Source organism: Hyaena hyaena, unplaced genomic scaffold (assembly GCF_003009895.1).
Source record: "Hyaena hyaena isolate Hyena2069 unplaced genomic scaffold, ASM300989v1 scaffold_900, whole genome shotgun sequence".
Taxonomy (NCBI): domain Eukaryota; kingdom Metazoa; phylum Chordata; class Mammalia; order Carnivora; family Hyaenidae; genus Hyaena; species Hyaena hyaena.
The window spans coordinates 566,969-584,519 of NW_024081535.1; the positions used below are offsets into that span (position 1 = coordinate 566,969).

The 17,551-nt window shown below is 36.3% G+C and overlaps 1 non-coding gene across 1 annotated transcript; it reads left to right on the top strand.

The window, feature by feature from the left end:
* Positions 1-5,591: 5,591 nt before the first annotated feature.
* Positions 5,592-5,699, top strand: LOC120222732. Its single transcript, XR_005526106.1, has one exon. It is a non-coding gene; the product is annotated as a U6 spliceosomal RNA (small nuclear RNA).
* Positions 5,700-17,551: the final 11,852 nt, after the last annotated feature.

Here is a 17,551-nt window from a genome sequence, read left to right on the forward strand (position 1 = left end):
AAGGAGAGTTAATACCCATTCCTCTCAAACTATTCCAAAAAATAGAAGAGAAAGGAAAGCTTCCAAATTTATTTTATGAGGCCAGCATTACCCTGATTCCAAAACCAAATAAAGCCACAAAAAGAGAGAGAGAGAGAAAACTACAGGCCAATATCAGTGATGAATATACATGCAATATCCCTCAACAAAATACTAGTAAAGCAAATCCACCAATACATTAAAACAATCATTCACCAGGATCAAATAGGATTTATTCCTGGGATGCAAGGGTAGTTCAGTATGAACAAATCAATCAACGTGACACATCACATCAAAAAGAGAAGGATAAAAACCACATGATCAGTTCAATAGATGCAGAAAAAGCATTTGACAAAGTACAACATCCATTCATGACAAAAACATTTAACAAAGTAAGTTTAGAGGAAACATACCTCAATATAATAAAGGCCATATCTGAAAACCCATAGTATACGTCATACTCAATGGGGAAAAACTGAAAGCTTTTCCTCTAATGTCAGGAAGAAGACAAGGATGTCCACTTTCACCACTTTTACTCAACATAGTACTGGAAGTCTGGGCCATAGCAATCAGACAAATAAAGAAACAAAAGCCATCCAAATTGGTAAGGACAGTCAAACTTTCACTATTTCAGATGACATGATACTATATATAGAAAACCCTAAAGACTCCATCAAAAACCTACTAGAACTGATAAATAAATTCAGTAAGGTTGCAAGATACAAAATCAATGTACAGAAAGTCATTGCATTTACATACACTAATAATGAAGAAGCAGAAAATGAAATTAAGGAAACAATCCCATCTACAACTGTACCAAAAAAGATACAATACCTAGGAATAAACTTCACCAAAGAGGTGAAAGACCTGTGTCTGAAAACTATAAAACAATGATGAAAGAAACTGAAGACAATACAAATGGAAAGATATTCCAGGCACATGGATTGGAAGAACAAATATTGTTAAAATGTCCATATGACCTTAAGCAATATGCAGCGTTAATTCAATCCCTATCAAAATACCAACAGCATTTTTCACAGAACTAGAACAAATAATCCTAAAAGTTGTATGAAACCACAAAAGACCCTGAATAGCCAAAGCAGTCTTGGAAAAGAAGAACAAAACTGGAGGTATCACAATGCCATATTTCAAAATAGACTACAAAGCTATAGTAATCAAACTGTACAGTACTGTCACAAAAACAGACCCATAAATCAAAAGAACAGAATAGAGAGCCCTAAAATAAACCCATCTTATATCGTCAATTAACCCTCAACAAAAGAGGAAAGAATATGCAATGGGAAAAAATCAGTCTCTTCAACAATAGTGTTGTGAAGACTGGATAGCTATGTGCAAAAGAATGAACCTGGGCCACTTTCTTATACCATACACAAAAATAAATTAGAAATGGATTAAGGACCTAATTGTGAGACATGAAATCTTAAAAATACTAGAAGAGAGCACAGGCAGTAATTTCTCTGACATTGGCCATAGCAACATTTTTCTAGATATGTCTCCTGAGGCAAGGAAAACAAAAGCAAACATAAACTACTGGGACTACATCAAAATAAAAAGCTTTTGCACAGCAAAGCAAACAATCAACAAAACTGAAAGACGACCTACTTAATGGGAGAAGATATTTGCAAATGACATATATGATTAAGGGTTCCTATCCAAAATATATGGAGAACTTGTAAAACAACACCAAAGAAACAAATAATCCAATGTAAAAAATTGGCAGAAGACATGAACAGACATTCTCCAAAGAAGACATACAGATAGCCAACACACATGTGAATTTATGCTTTGTATCACTAGTCATCAGGGAAACTCAAATTGAAACCACAATGAACTGTCACCTCACACCTGTCAGAATGGCTAAAATCAAAAACACAAGAAACGAGTGTTGGCAATGATGTGGAGAAAAAGGAACACTTATGTGAATGCAAACTGGTATAGCCACTGTGGAAAACAGTATGAGGGTTCCTCAAAAAATTAAAAATAGGATTCCATAGGATCCAGTAATTCCACTACTGGGTATTTACCCAAAGAATACAAAAACACTAACTCAAAAAGATATATGCAACCCTATGTTTATTGCAGCATTATTTATAATAATCAGATTATGGAAGCAATCCAAGTATCCGTCATAGATGAATGGATAAAGAAGTGGTATATATCTACATACATATATATGAATATTCCTCAGCCATATAAAAGAATAAAATCTTGCCATTTGCAACAACACAGATGGAGAGTGTAATGCCAAATGAATTAAGTTAGAGAAAGACCAACACTATATGATTTCACTCATATCTGAAAGTTAAGAAATAAAACAAACAAAAAAAAAAGAGAGAGAGAAATCAAACAACAGACTCAGAACTATAGAGAAGAAACTGTTGGTTATGAGGAGACAGGGATGGGTGAAATGGGTGAAGTGTATTAAGAAGAGTACACTTATCATGATGAACACTGAGTAACATACAGAATTATTGAGTCACTATATTGTACATCTGAAGCTAATATAACACTATCTGTTAACTATACTGGAATTAAAATTTTTTAAAAAAGTTATCATAATATCATACCTGTAAATTCAGAGAATAAACTGTTGGTTGCCAGAGGGAATGGGGGTGGGGAAACAGGCAAAATGCATGAAGAGGAGTAGAAGATACAGGCTTTCAGTTATGGAATGAATAAGTCATAGGAATAAAAGGCACAGCATGGGGACTACAGTCAATGATATTATAACAACATTGTATGGTGAAAGATGGTAGGTAGCTATACTTGTCATGGACATAGCATAACATAGAGATGTCGAATCACTATGTTGTACCCCTGAAACTAATGTAACATTGTGTGTCAGCTATACTCAAAAATGTTTCTAAATAAATAAATACAAAAGAGAATTTAAAAAATCATAATAAATACTGCATTATGTTACATGCCTTTGAATATTTAGAAAAATGTATAATTCCTAACCTAAACCTGTATTCTTAGAGGACTCTAGGGTATATGTCGATACTTTATTCTATACAGGTACCATCTGAAATATGTAGGCATGCAGAGTATTGGACTTCCTAAAATGAAAATGTTATTTTTGCTCAGAGTCCACTAGACAAATTCATTCAATGTTATAAGTGGTAGCTGCATTAATAAATTAATGAGCTGTTTAGGAATGGTAAGTCAAGGGTAAGAAGATAAAAGGATAAAAGGAAGACTGTGTAGAGCTAGAAACATTTATGGTGAATTGCAATAATTTCAAGTATGTCTTATGTTGTCATTTTAATGGGAAGTATCTATATTTGAATATAGTAATATAGATTTGTTTAAAATATTAAGTGGTACACTTTGTTTTAATTTTTTATTTATTTTTTTATTATTTTTAGAAAGCAAGCATGAAAGGGGAAAGGGGGCAATTCTAAGAAAACTTGGGTCCATTAAAATAATGTCAGCATAAAAATTACCTGTCTTCTCCTAACTTAAATTTTTGTTTGCTGTGTTTCTTTTTAATCCAAAGTGACCAGAATGTTCTTGGACAAAGCTGATAATCATTCTGTTTCAAGGGCTGTCAATCAAAGCGAACTTAAAACATTTTCCAATAGAATCTCATAGTTTTGCCTTTATAAGAGTTTATTCATGATATATAAGACATAGGTTCTGCCCCAAGGATAATCTATTAATAGAGACAGAGTAAAGATTTTAAATGTTACAGAGAATCAGATGTTAAACGGGTGCACAGACAAGTATCCTTGACAAAACCTAGAAGGTTGGGTTTAGAAAGTTGGTTGCATTTAAAATCAACATTTTCCCACATTACTAATGTATTTATATACTAGATAAGCATGTCTCATTGGCAATTTATTCACATATTGCAGGCAGATATAGGGAAAGTTGTTCCAGTATATGAATCCTTTCTTACAAACCCAGAAAGAACAAGGTTAGAAGGTAAAAACAATTAGTGTTGTGGTAAGATTTTTGTTTGTTTTTATTGTTAAAGTTATAGGTGCCATTTTATATATTTATTTAAAATTTTTTTTAACGTTCATTGATTTTTGAGAGACAGAGAGAACAGATTGTGAGCAGGGGAGGGGCAGAGAGAGAGGGAGATGGAATCCAAAGCAGACTCCGGGCTCTCGTTGTCAGCACATAGCCCAATGCGGGGGCTCAAATTCACTGACCACGGAGACAGATCATGACCTGAGCTGAAGTTGGACACTCAACCGAGCCACCAAGGTGCCCCAAGGGTGCTGTATTAGATATTGCAGTGCTAGACAAATACTGGTATTCTAGCTCAAGTTTTAATCCTACGGGAGAAAGACTCTATGTGCTTTCTGACTAAATAGCAGTATCTGTAAGCACAGTTGAGCATCTATTTATACACCTCTTCATCTAATCAACTAAGATTTTGCTTTTAATTTTCTTGCTTTAAATTTAATTTAATTTCTGGCTAGTTTATCTGCTCATCCTTATAAAACTTAGAATGTACAGATGACCTATTATGAATGTTCTTCCTTGTATCCCAATTGTCCATCTATCCATTTCTAGTCCTCAGGAGCTATTATTTCCAGGGTCTTAGACATCCTTATAACAACAGTCTCCATAAATGCAATGCATATATTCTATTTCTCCTTTCCCCAATCCACTTCTTTTGTAGCAGATTATACACACTTGTCTCTATATTAATTAATTTTATTTATGCTCATTAGCTGTATTATGACATATTGTACATAAAATAAAGTCACCGAGTTTATGTGTATAATTCAACAAACTTTGGTAAGTATATACATTCATATAACCACCACTGTAAACATGATTATAAAATATTTGTATCTCCTGAGACACCTAAATGGCTCAGTTGGTTAAGCATCTGACTTCAGCTCAGGTCATGATCTTACGGTTTGTGGATTCCACATCAGGCTCTGTGGCTCTGTGGACAGCTCAGAGCCTGGAGCCTGCTTCACATTCTGTGTCTCCCTCTCTCTCTGCCCCTCCCCTGCTCACACTCTGTCTTTCTGTCTCTCAAAAAAATGAATAAACATAAAAAAAAATTTGTATCTCCTCACATTGTGACATTGTACCTCTTTGCAGTCAATTTTCTCCTGCCATCCCTTGGCCACTGACTATAACTGAGCTTTTTCTTTTTCTCACTATAGTTTGTTCTTTCTGAGAATTTCATAGAATATGTAGTCTTTTGTATCTGTTTTTTTTCATTTAATATAATTCTTTTGAAATTTGTTATTTGTATCATTCCTTTTTATTAGTGAGTAGTAATCCATTGCATACCACAATTTGTTAGCATTCTTCGGTTAATGGATATGTGCTTTTTCCAGTTTTTGATCATTATGAATAAAACTGTTATGAACATTCATGTACAAGTCTTTGTGTGGACATTTTCATTTCTCTTAAGTAAATACTTAAGACTGAAATGACAGGATTTTATGGTAAATTTATATTTAACTTTTTGAGAATCTAATCTGCTACTGTTTTCTAAAATGTCTACTATTCTGCATTCTAACCACTAATGAATAAAATCTAACTGATCACATCCTCAACAAAACTTGGTGTGGTAAGTGCTGGCTTTGGCAGCACATAATACCAAAATTGGAACAATACAGAGAAGATTAGCATGGCTCCTACGTGAGGATGACACATAAGTTTGTGACGTTTCCCATATTTTTTTAAAAAAGAACAGGGGAACCTGGGTGGCTCAGTTGGGTGACTCTCAGTTTTGGGTCAGGTCATGATCTCACGGTTTCGTGAGTTTGAGCCGCTCCTTGGACTCTGCACTGATGGTGAGGAGCCTGCTTAAGATTTTCTTTCCCTGTCTCTCTGCCTCTCTCTTGCTCACACTGTCTTTGTCTTTCTCAAAATAAATAAGTTTTTAAAACTTTAAAAAAAAGAACCAAAAACTTTGGTGTGGTAAGTTGTTTCAGTATTTCTCTAATGGCTAATGATATTGAACATCTTTTAATGTGCTTATTTGCCATCTATATACCTTTTAGTCCATTAATATGTTATTTTGGGGACACCTGGGTGACTCAGGCTGTTGAACATCCAACTCTTGATTTCAGCTCTGGTCATGATTCCAGGATTGTGGGATTGAGCCCTACATTTGGTTTTGTGCAGAGTGTGGAGTCTGCTTAAGATTCTCTCTTTCTCTCCCTCTGCCCCTCTCCCCTGCTTGCTTGCTCTCTTTCTCTCTCTAAAAAGAAAAAAAAAATTATTATTTATATCTTTATTATTGAATTGTAAGAGTTATTTATTATGGATACAAGTTCTTTGGTGGATCTGTTTTGCAAATATTTCCACCAGTCTTTTCTTTCATTCTTTTTTTTTTAAGTTTTTATTTATTCATTTACATAATCTCTACAGTCAACATGGGGCTCAAACTCACAACCCTGAGATCAAGAGTCACATGTTCTTCTTAGATGGAGCCAGCCAAGGGCTCCTATTCATTCATTCATTCATTTAACAGTGTTTATTGAAGAGCAGAAACTTTAAATTTTGATGAAAGATAATTTATTATTTTTGTTTTAAAGTTCAAGTATCTTTTTGTTTTAAAGTTTTATAAAGTCCTATTTAAGAAATATTTACCTACTCCAAAGTTACTAAGATTTTTTTCTCTGTTTTCCTCCAGCCATTTCATAGGTCTTATTTTGACTTTTAGTTCTGTTAATGTGAGTTAATTTTCTATATGGTGTTCGGTGTTAGGTAACAGGCAAGTTTCTTTTTTTCTTCCTCCTTTCCTTTTTCTTTTTCTTCTTCTTTTTGTTTTTCATACAGAGATCTAACTGTTCTAGCAACACTTTTTTAAAAAAAGTATTCTTTCCCCAAGCAAATACCACAAGATTTAAATTATATGTGGAATCTAAGACACCAAACAAAAACAAACAAAAAGCATAAACAGACCCATGAATACAAAGAACAAACCTGATGGCTGCCAGAGGGAACGGGGTGGGGGATGGACAAAATGGGGAAAGGGAAGTGAGAGATACAGGCTTTCAGTTACGGAATGAATAAGTCATGGGGATAAAAGGCACAGCATAAGGAATATGGTGAATGATATAGTAGAGGTGTATGGTGACAGATGGTAGCTACATTTGTGGTGAGCATAGCATAATATATAGACTTATGGAATCATTGTGTTGTACACCTGAAACTGATATAACATTGTGTGTCAACTATATTTAAATAAATAGATAGATAAAAGATAAATAGATAAATAAATAAATAATAAAAGAAAAAGAAAAAAGGTATCCTTTCCTGCAGTGAATTAGGTGTCTTTGTGAAGATTTAGTTGAACACACATGTCTACTTCTGGACTGTATTTTGCCCCACTAATCTACAGATCTCTCATTATACCAATAACACATTTCTCTTGATTCCTGTAGCTTTATTATAAGTTTTAAAATCAGAAAGTCTTGAGGCACCTGGCTGGCTCAGTCATTGTAGCAGGTGATTCTTGATCTCGGGTTGCAAATTCAAGCCCTATGATGGGCATAGATATTACTTAAAAATAAATTTAAAAATATTTTGGGGTGCCTGGGTGGTTCAGTTGGTGAAGTGTCCGACTCTTGATTTTGGCTCAGGTCATGATTTCATGGTTTGTGAGATCGAGCCCTGAACTGATAGCATGGAGCCCGCTTGGGATTCTCAATCTCTCTCTCTCTCTCTCTCTCTCTCTCTCTGACCTTCCCCTGCTCTCTCATGAACACTCTCTCAAAATAAATAATCTTTATTTAAAAATAAAAATCTTTAAAAAATAAAATCAGAAAGTCTTGCAAGTTTGCTTTCCAAGACTGTTGGGGCACCTGAGTGGTACAGTTGGTCAATCATCCAACTCTTGATCTAGGCTCAGGTCATGATCTCACAGTTTGTAAGTTCAAGCCCCGCCATTGGGCTCTACACTGATGGTAGAGTCGGCTTGGGATTCTGTCTCTCCTTCTCTCTGTCTCTCCCCCGCTTGTGCACATGCGCACTCTCTCTTTCTTGCAAAATAAATAGTAAAAATAAACTTAAACATTTTTTTAAAAAGATTGTTTTGTCTATTTTCTTGTTTTCTGGGGAGTTCTTAAACCTTTTCTTGGGGATGTGTCTTCTCTGGGCTGGTGCATGTAATAGTTCCCAGTTAAAGAAGTTTGTCCATGTTTCTTCTCAGGAACCCACAATCTCTTTCTTCCCCTAGTGTCTGTCTGCAGTACCACTGTCCCTCTGGCACTATAAAAGCTGTGGTGCTCACTGAGATACCACCTCACGCCAGTCAGAGTGGCTAAAATGAGCAAATCAGAGAACTCTAGATGCTGGCGAGGATGTGGAGAAACGGGCACCCTCCTGCACTGTTGGTGGGAATGTAAACTGGTGCAGCCCCTCTGGAAAACAGTGTGGGGGTTCCTCAGGAAACTAACAATAGAACTCCCTTATGACCCAGCAATAGCACTGCTAGGAATTTACCCAAGGGATACAGAAATGCTGAGGCATAGGAGCACATGTACCCCAATGTTCATAGCAGCACTCTCCACAATAGCTAAAACATGGAAAGAGCCTAAGTGTCCATCAACAGACGAATGGATCAAGAAGATGTGGTTTATCTATACCATGGAATACTACATGGCAATGAGAAACAATGAAATCTGGCCATGTGTAGCAACATGGATGGACCTTGAGGGTGTTATGCTGAGCGAAATAAGTCAGGCAGAGAAGGACAAATACCATATGTTTGCACGTATAGGAGGATTAGGAGGAACTTGACGGAGGACCAAGGGGGAGAAGAAGGGCGGAAATGGTGGGGGAAAGGGAGAGAGGCAAACCATGAGAGACTCTTGAATGCTGACAAAAACTGAGGACTGATGGATGTGGGGGGGAGGGGGGGATGGGCATGAAGGAGGGCACTTTGGGGATGAGCACTGAGTGTTATGTAGAAACTAATTTGACAATAAACTATTTGTAAAAAAAAAAAAAAAAAAAAAAAAAGCTGTGGTGCTGACCATTGTTCTCTGCCTTTCCACAACCTGGCATCCAAAGTATACCTCCGTTTCTTTTTCATCATCATCTGAGTCAGGCAAGATGAAACTAAACCCCTTGTTCTGAAAAGCCAAAATGCTGAATGCACATTCTTTTTTCCTCCCAAGGAGTTTTCTTCCAACAGTGATAGTATGGTGGTATGTTGGTGGAAAAATGGTGATAGGACAGGCAAAAGGGAAGAACTTTTCTCCTTGCTCCCATGTGTTTCTTTTTGGCTTTACACTCATCTGGGCTGCTGCAACCTCTTAACTGCTTTCTGGTTGTTGCAAAGGCGATTTGGTACCTATCTTATTAAGTCAGTTCCTCTGGGAGAACAAGGGCTTGAAACTTCCTATCCCATCATTTTGCTGATGTCTCTGCTTTTGTTTTCTTAAATTTGACAAATAGTTTAAACTTACAAAAAAGTTACAGACTGTACTACTGAACTTTCACCTACGTTTACTAACAAAATATTGTTAATGTTTTTTGCCACATTTGCTTTATCTGTCCTGTAAATGAATATTACTGTACAGTCTGAGGTTTAGTTGAGGACATTGTTGTGTTTTACTCTAAATATTTCATGTGTATCTTTAAGGACAGAGTCATATTTGTCATATGACTAGACCAACACTCACTATCTGACATTAAAAAATAACGTTGAGGGGTGCCTAGGTGGCTCAGTTGGTAAAGCGTTCAACTCTTGATCTTGGCTCAGGTCACGATCTCATGGCTCATAGGATTGAACCCTGTGTTGGGTTCTGTAGCACACAGCCTGCTTGGGATTCTCTTTCTCCTTCTCTCTCTGCTCCTTCCCATGTGAGTGCATGTGCATGCTCTCTCTCTTTCTCAAAATAAATAAACTTTTAAAAAGTTGTTAAATAAACAATAAATAGTGTTGAATTGTTTATTATAGAAAGGGATTTTTTAGGGGTGCCTGTGTGGCTCAGTCGGTTAGGCAACTGACTCTTGATTTGGGCCCTGGTCCTGATCTCTCTCTCAGTTCATGAGTTAGAGCCCTGGAATGAAGCCTGTTTTGGATTGTCTCTCTCTCTCAAAATAAATTTAAAAACGTAAAAATATAAAAATAAAAAAGGAAGAAAGGGATTTTTTACAGGACTTGTGGATCAATAGATTTTCAGAGACATACATGGGTTAATGTCATCAATAGAAGTGTGCTTACTCAGGTGAGGTTGTTGTTGACTGACACTGCAAAGCATGTTTACTAGAGAGAGTTTGCAATTGATTGGCTGACGTTCAGAAGTGAGGAGCAGATGCTGCTTTGCTGGCTTTTAATATTGTGTTCACTGAGGTGAGTTGTTGAGAAGTTGAACAGGTTTTAGATCAGTTCTTTTTTTTTTTTATAGTTTATTGTCAAGTTGGTTTCCATATAACACCCAGTGCTCATCCCAACAAGTGCTCTCCTCCATGCCCATCACCACTTTTCCCCTCACCCCCATCAACCCTCAGTTTGTTCTCAGTATTCAAGAGTCTCTTCTGGTTTGCTTTCCTCCTTCTCTTTAACTTTGTTTTCCTCCTTTCCCTCCCCTATGGTCCTCTGTTAAGTTTCTCCTGTTCCACATATGAGTGAAAACATATGGTATCTGTCTTTCTCTGCCTGACTTATTTCACTTAGCATAGTACCCTCAAGTTCTATCCACGTTGCTACAAATGCCCAGATTTCATTCTTTCTCATTGTCATGTAGTATTCCATTGTATAGATAAACCACATCTTTTTGATCTATTTGTCAGTTGATGGGCATTTAGGCTCTTTCCATGATTTGGCTATTTTTGAACGTGCTGCTATCAACACTGGGATACATGTGCCCCTATGCATCAGCACTCCTGTATCCCGTGGGTAAATTCCTAGAGGTGCTACTGCTGGGTCATAGGGGACTTCTATTGTTAATTTTTTAAGGAACCTCCACTGTTTTCAAGGGGTTGCACCAGCTTACATTCCCACCAACAGTGTAGGAGGGTACCCATTTCTCGACATCCTCACCAGCATCTAGAGTCTCCTGATTTGTTCATTTTAGCCACTCTGACCAGTGTGAGGTGGTATCTCAGTGTGGTTTTGACTTGTACTTCCCTGATGATGAGGGACGCTGAGCAACGTTTCATGTGTCTGTTGGTCATCTGGATGTCCTCTTTGGAGAAGTGTCTGTTCATGTCTTCTGCCCATTTCTTCACTGGATTATTTGTTTTTTTGGGTGTGGAGTTTGGGGAGTTCCTTATAGATTTTGGATACTAGCCCTTTATCTGATGTCATTTACAACTATCTTTTCTCATTCTGTTGGTTGCCTATTGGTTTTGTTGTTTCCTTTGCCGTGCAGAAGCTTTTTATCTTGATGAGGCCCCAATAGTTCATTTTTGCTTTTGATTCCCTTGCCTTTGGAGATGTGTCGAGTAAGAAATTGCTGTGGCTGAGGTCAAAGAGGTTGTTTCCTGCTTTCTCCTCTAGGGTTTTGGTGGTTTTCTGTTTCACATTCAGGTTAAGACCAGTTCTAATCATTACTTGTTATCATTGCTTCTAAACAAGCAGTATTTTCCTACAGAAGTGCATTTAATATTCTGGACAATAGACCTTGAACAACAGTGAGGCAAACAAGTACAATTAGAAGTACCCATAATATGAAAAGGGAAAGTATGGGTGCCTGGGTGGCTCAGTCAGTTAAGCGTCTGACTTTGTCTCTGGTCATTATCTCACAGTTTGTGGGTTTGAGCCCCACGTCAGGCTTTGTGCTGACTGCTGGCTCAGAGCCTGGAACCTGTTTTGGATTCTGTGTCTCCCTCTCTGACCCTCCCCTGCTCACCCTGTCTCTCTCTCTCTCTCTCACAAATAAATTAGAAAAAAAGAACATTAAAAAAACTTGAAAAGGGAAAGTTAGGTACTTTATAACCATGAACCAAGATTTCACAAGCCTGACGAGTAAAATAAGGCTAACAAATCCTTGAGTCTACCTTAGGTGGTCAGGTTGTCTTTTCTTTTGGCTTAGATATTGACAGTTTTATCTCACGAAAACTGTTATTCCCTGTAAAATGAGAAGTCTTAGTAATGGCACAGGCTCTTACCTGGCTGGCCAAAGAAAATTAAGGTAATTTTATTCTACTAAAAGAACAAAACTGTGAAAGAACACCTTTTTTTTTTTTTAAACAGATACTTTATTTTTTATATATATATATATTTTTTTATTTTTATTTCAAGGAGAGAGAGAGACAGCGCGAGCAGGGGAGGGTCAGAGAGAGAGGGAGTGACAGACTCTGAAATGGGCTCCAGGCTCTGAGCTGGCAGTCAGCACAGAGCCCGACGCGGGGCTCGAACTCACGAACCGCGAGATCATGACCTAAGCGAAAGTCGGACGCTCAACCGACTAAGCCACCCAGGCGCCCCAAGAACACCTTTTTTATTACCACCTCAAGTGTGTGGATGGGGGAAAACACCCTTGGGGATTGTTTCCTAGAAAGAGTTTTCTCCTACCAGACTCTTTTTTTTTTTAAAGTTTATTTATTTATTTTGAGAGAAAGTGAGCAGGGGAGGGGCCCAGAGAAAAGGAGGAAGAGAATCCCAAGCAGGCTCCACAGTCAGTGCAGAGCCAGACGTGGGGCTCCATGTCACAACTACGAGATGTGACAACTCACAATCTGAGCTGACATCGAGAGTCGGACACTTAACTAACTGAGCCTACCAAGCACCCTTCAGACTCTTCTAAGAAGTATAGTTCACTGAGGGTATTGGGATATTATACCCATGGAATAATATTGCAAATAGCCTTACAGATCAATTAACCTTGGTTCTGGGTCAGCATTAAACAGACTGATTTTCATACAGGAAAAAGGATCCAGGAGTGCTAAGAAACTTGGTCAATCTCAGTAAAATTATAGATATATTGGCTCTGGGTGTGGTCTTGATACACAGTTTCTGCTGGAGCCAAAGAATAGTTATATACCCCTCTTCTAGCAAAAGAACATTTTTCTTCATTTGTATATTATAAACAAAAAATGTAATCTGGAGGGAATTAATAATATAACTTTACCTATTACATAATTTTATATATTTAAAGCAGCATATTATATTAATATAAATATTAATACATATAACACAATATAATCTGATACACTAATATGAATTTTTATATTTTTACCATATATATTCATGTTATTTTTCAAATTGGTTGTACTATTTGTACAAAAGTGCAACCAATTTACAGAATTAAAGAAGTGATTGTTTTTATTTTTAATTTTTTTTCTTTCCCAACATTAACAATTTTGTTTATTTAATGTTTTCCCCCCGTTTTAGTAAGGAGAGGAGATAACTGTATTTAGAAAAGGTTTTATCTAAGAACATCATTATTATTGTTTAGGGGAACATGACAGACTGAATCATAAGCATACAACTCTAAATCAGTAAAGAAAAAAACATGACAAAAGTATTTAAGAAGGAGTGTGATATAGGGTCGCCTGGGTGGCTCAGTTGATTAAGCGTCTGACTTTGGCCCAGGTCATGATCTCGTGGTTCACAAGTTCAAGCCCTGCATCAGATTCTGTGCTGAGACTCAGAACCTAGAGTCTGCTTCTGATTCTCTGTCTCCCTCTCTCTCTCTCTCTCTGCCTCTCCCCTGTTAATGCTCTGTCTCTCTCTCTCAAAAATACACATTTTTTTAAAAAAGAGTGTGATATATAGAAGAATATTGTTCCAATAGTCTTGGAACAGACATGTTCTACAATGTGTAGTTAACAGCTTATTCTAAAGATCTCGAATCAGCAGTTCATTTTCAGGAACTATCAATTTCTGGATGTTCTTAGAGTATCTCAGCTTAGGATCTCTAATAGATATAGCTTTTCAGTTATGTTGAGCTCTTTCATATTTTTTCTAGATGATTGGCAGTGATATAGACAATAAGGTTTTGCAGTGGACAGCAAAAACAATGTGTAACTAAAATTCACAAAAGACTTCCAGTGAGATGTGTCCCTATGTTATTGGATAAATAAGACAGAATATTCTACATAGGAAACACAATATCTAATAGTCTTCTAATTTTTGAAAGTGTTATACTTTTCAACAGGAAAATGTTTTAGCCTATCCAGAAAATGAATGTACTATTACTAGTATATATTCAAAAACCATAGAGGGAAGCAATTAAAAACATTTACTTGGTGATGCTCAAAGGATCTTTTTGGGCATGGTCCAAGTCTATAACCTATCTTTACAATTTTCCAGGTTAATTTGGTTCCAAGTGGGGCACATACTCTGGTTTCTCTTCAGATCGTATAAATCTTTTGCCTTTTACCAAGTGGGGCATAGACTGGTCAAGTCCTCTATTCCTAGGAGCTTTCCTAGAAGAGTTTGATTTTGTGTCCAATTTATCACTACTGTGGATGGATTTTCACAGGTATTCATTTAGGGTTTACAGGGTGCTACCTGGTGGCCATTGTGAATTTGCCAGATTTTGTCCTTATGAATCTTATAACCCAATCATTCCAAGTGTTTGTTTTCAGAATTTGGGTTTCTAGATTTTATGCATCTATGCTAGAATCTTTGAACTTCTATTTGGATTTATTGTTTGTTTTTTCTAATTTTTTTAAACATTTATTTATTTTTCAGAGACAGAGCATGAGCAGGGAAGGGGTAGAGAGAGAGAGTGATACATAATCAGAGCAGGCTCCAGACTCTGAGCTGTTAGCACAGAGCTTGAAGCAGGGCTTGAACCCACGCAAGATCATGACCTGACCCAATTTGGATGCTTAACTGACTGAGCCAACCAGGCAACCCTACTTGGATTTATTGTTAATTATTTTTATGTCTGTTGTTTCATATAATGTTATTGTACAAGGACTTTAATCAGAGAAATCTGTTTAGGATAGTGATCTGCTAATGTCTCTAAAATATGTAAAATATTTCTATAGTGATTATAGTGTAGTATACTGACATCTATAATATCTCTTCGGTGAGTCTCTTGCCTTATGATAGCAATTATTCTAGCATGAAGATATCAGGTAATTGATGTATTTGTCATTCAATTTTAAAGCATAATTTAAAAATCTCTATATTCTTTTAAAGAATTATTCTTTAAACTTACTTTTTTTTAAAAAATTACTTTTTTATTTACTAACAATTTAATACGCCCTAGGAATGATCTTAATTTTTTAAATGTTTATCTATTTTTGAGAGAAAGAGAGAGAACAAGAGTGACCCAGGGCTTGATCTCAGGAACTGTGAGATCATGACCTGAGCTGAAATCAAAAGTTGGAACACTCAACCAATAGAGCCACCCAGGTACCCCTACAGCTTGTTTTTTAAAGCTCTCTTGAAATATTGAGCCACAGGTTATTTTCTAAACAGGCAATCTCACACATTCAAATTAATTTATTTTTTATTAAGTCCTCTAATTTAGGTGTGAGCCTATTTATGAAAATAGAAGACAAGCCTCCTTTCACTTCAGGTACTAAATCTAATCCAGAGTACTGTTTGAAAGTTTCTTGAAGTCTATTTTGTATTTTTACTTAACTTACAATTTTGAATCTTTGTCTAGTCTACCCTTAAAAGAAAGTCTTCTATAATTGCTTTACGTAGTGTATTTTTTTTCAAATTTATTTATTTGTTTTGAGAGGGAAAGAGAGAAAGTGCATACATAAGCATAAGTTGGGGGAGAGCAGAGAGACAGGAGAGAGAGAATTCCAAGCAGGTTCCACATGCTGTCAGTGCAAAGACTGACATGAGGTTTGAATCCACGAACCTCGAGATCACAACCTGAGCTGAAATCAAGTTGGGTGCTCAACCAACTCGGCCACCTAGACACTTCATTTTTTTGTATTGTTAAAATTTGATTTGACTTTTAATTTTTTGAGAGAGAAAGTGTGCATGTGCATGTAGTGTTTTTTGTGTGTGTTATATTTCAAAGTTTTTCGCAGCTACATTTTTAAAATCAACTCTTTCATGCCTTGCTGATTTTAGAGATTTTTCTCTTTAAATTAGTTGGACAGATCTATAGTCCAGAATAATAAGTATCTATAAAGTGTCCTAGGTTCTAGGACACTTTTGTATATCTCTTTTGTATATCAAAAGAGGACACTTTTGTATATCTCTGAAGATTAGAGAGTTCTTTAATTATAACCCTTAATTTGGCATTGGACCAGGATTTTAATTTAACTTCAAATATCCACCAACTTATAAATGGATAAACAAAAAGTGTTGTATCCATTCAACGGAATATTATTTAGCAGAGAGAAGGAATGAAGTACTGATACATACTCTAACATGGGTAAACCTAGAAAACAAAATGCTAAGTACCAGAAGCCAGTCATAAGAGGTCACACATTATGATTCGATTTACATAAAATGTTCAGAACAGGCAAATCTGTACAGACAGAAAGTAGATTAGTGGTTACTTAAGGATGGGATGGGGTAGTATTAGGTGGAGAAGGAGGTAACAGTTAAAAAGTACAAATATTTTTTTTGAGGTGATGAAAATGATCTAAAATGGATTTTAGTGATGGTTGTACAATTCCTGTGAATATACTGAAAACCACTTAAATGTACACTTCAAATGTGTAAATTGTACAGAATGTGAATTACCTCAATATAACTGTTAGAAAAAAGAGAAGAAAAAATAAAAGGCATGCCATCTACTTCACATAAGAGACTAAATATAAAGAGTTGCTCAAATTCATTATCAGAAAAGTGCAGATCAAGACCACAGCGAGATATTTTACATAGTATGACTGGTTCAAATTAAAACTATCAAGTATTAGAAAAAATGTGGATAAATGAAATCTTTTTTAAAATTGCTTTATGGGATTATAAATTGAGAACACCACTTTAGAAAACAAGTTGCCATAACCTAATAAAGTTAAATGTTTTCATATACAAAAATTTGACTATTAAATATATACCAATACAAAGACCTTTCTGATGATACTGGAAGTGGTATTAACAAATGTGATGTTTGGTAATGTATAATGAAATTGATCAAGATTTGGAAGAGCCATATAACTCAATGACTTAATACTTTTCTTTTTTTTTTTATGTTTTATTTATTTCTAGGAGAGAGAGAGAGAGAGAGAGACAGCATGAGCAGGGGAGGGTCAGAGAGAGAGGGAGTGACAGACTGAAACAGGCTCCAGGCTCTGAGCTGGCAGTCAGCACAGAGCCGGACGCGGGGCTCGAACCCACGAACCGCGAGATCATGACCTAAGCGAAAGTCGGACGCTTAACCGACTAAGCCACCCAGGCGCCCCTCAATGACTTAATACTTTTCAAATGACCAATGCATACTGATATAAAGTCATGCATGAGCAAAAAGCTAATTCAAATTTCAAGAGAGACCAATGTATTTTAATCTAACAGCATATAAATACTTCAGTGATATGATTTCAGATTCCATTTTGCAATTAATCTTCTTTTTTTTTTTTTTTTTTTTTACTTTAGGCGTCACACCCAATGCGGGGCCCAATGCAGGGTCCAACGTGGGGGCCCAACATGGGGCCTTAACTCATAACCTGAGCTAAGATATGGAGTCAGATACTTAATACTCAA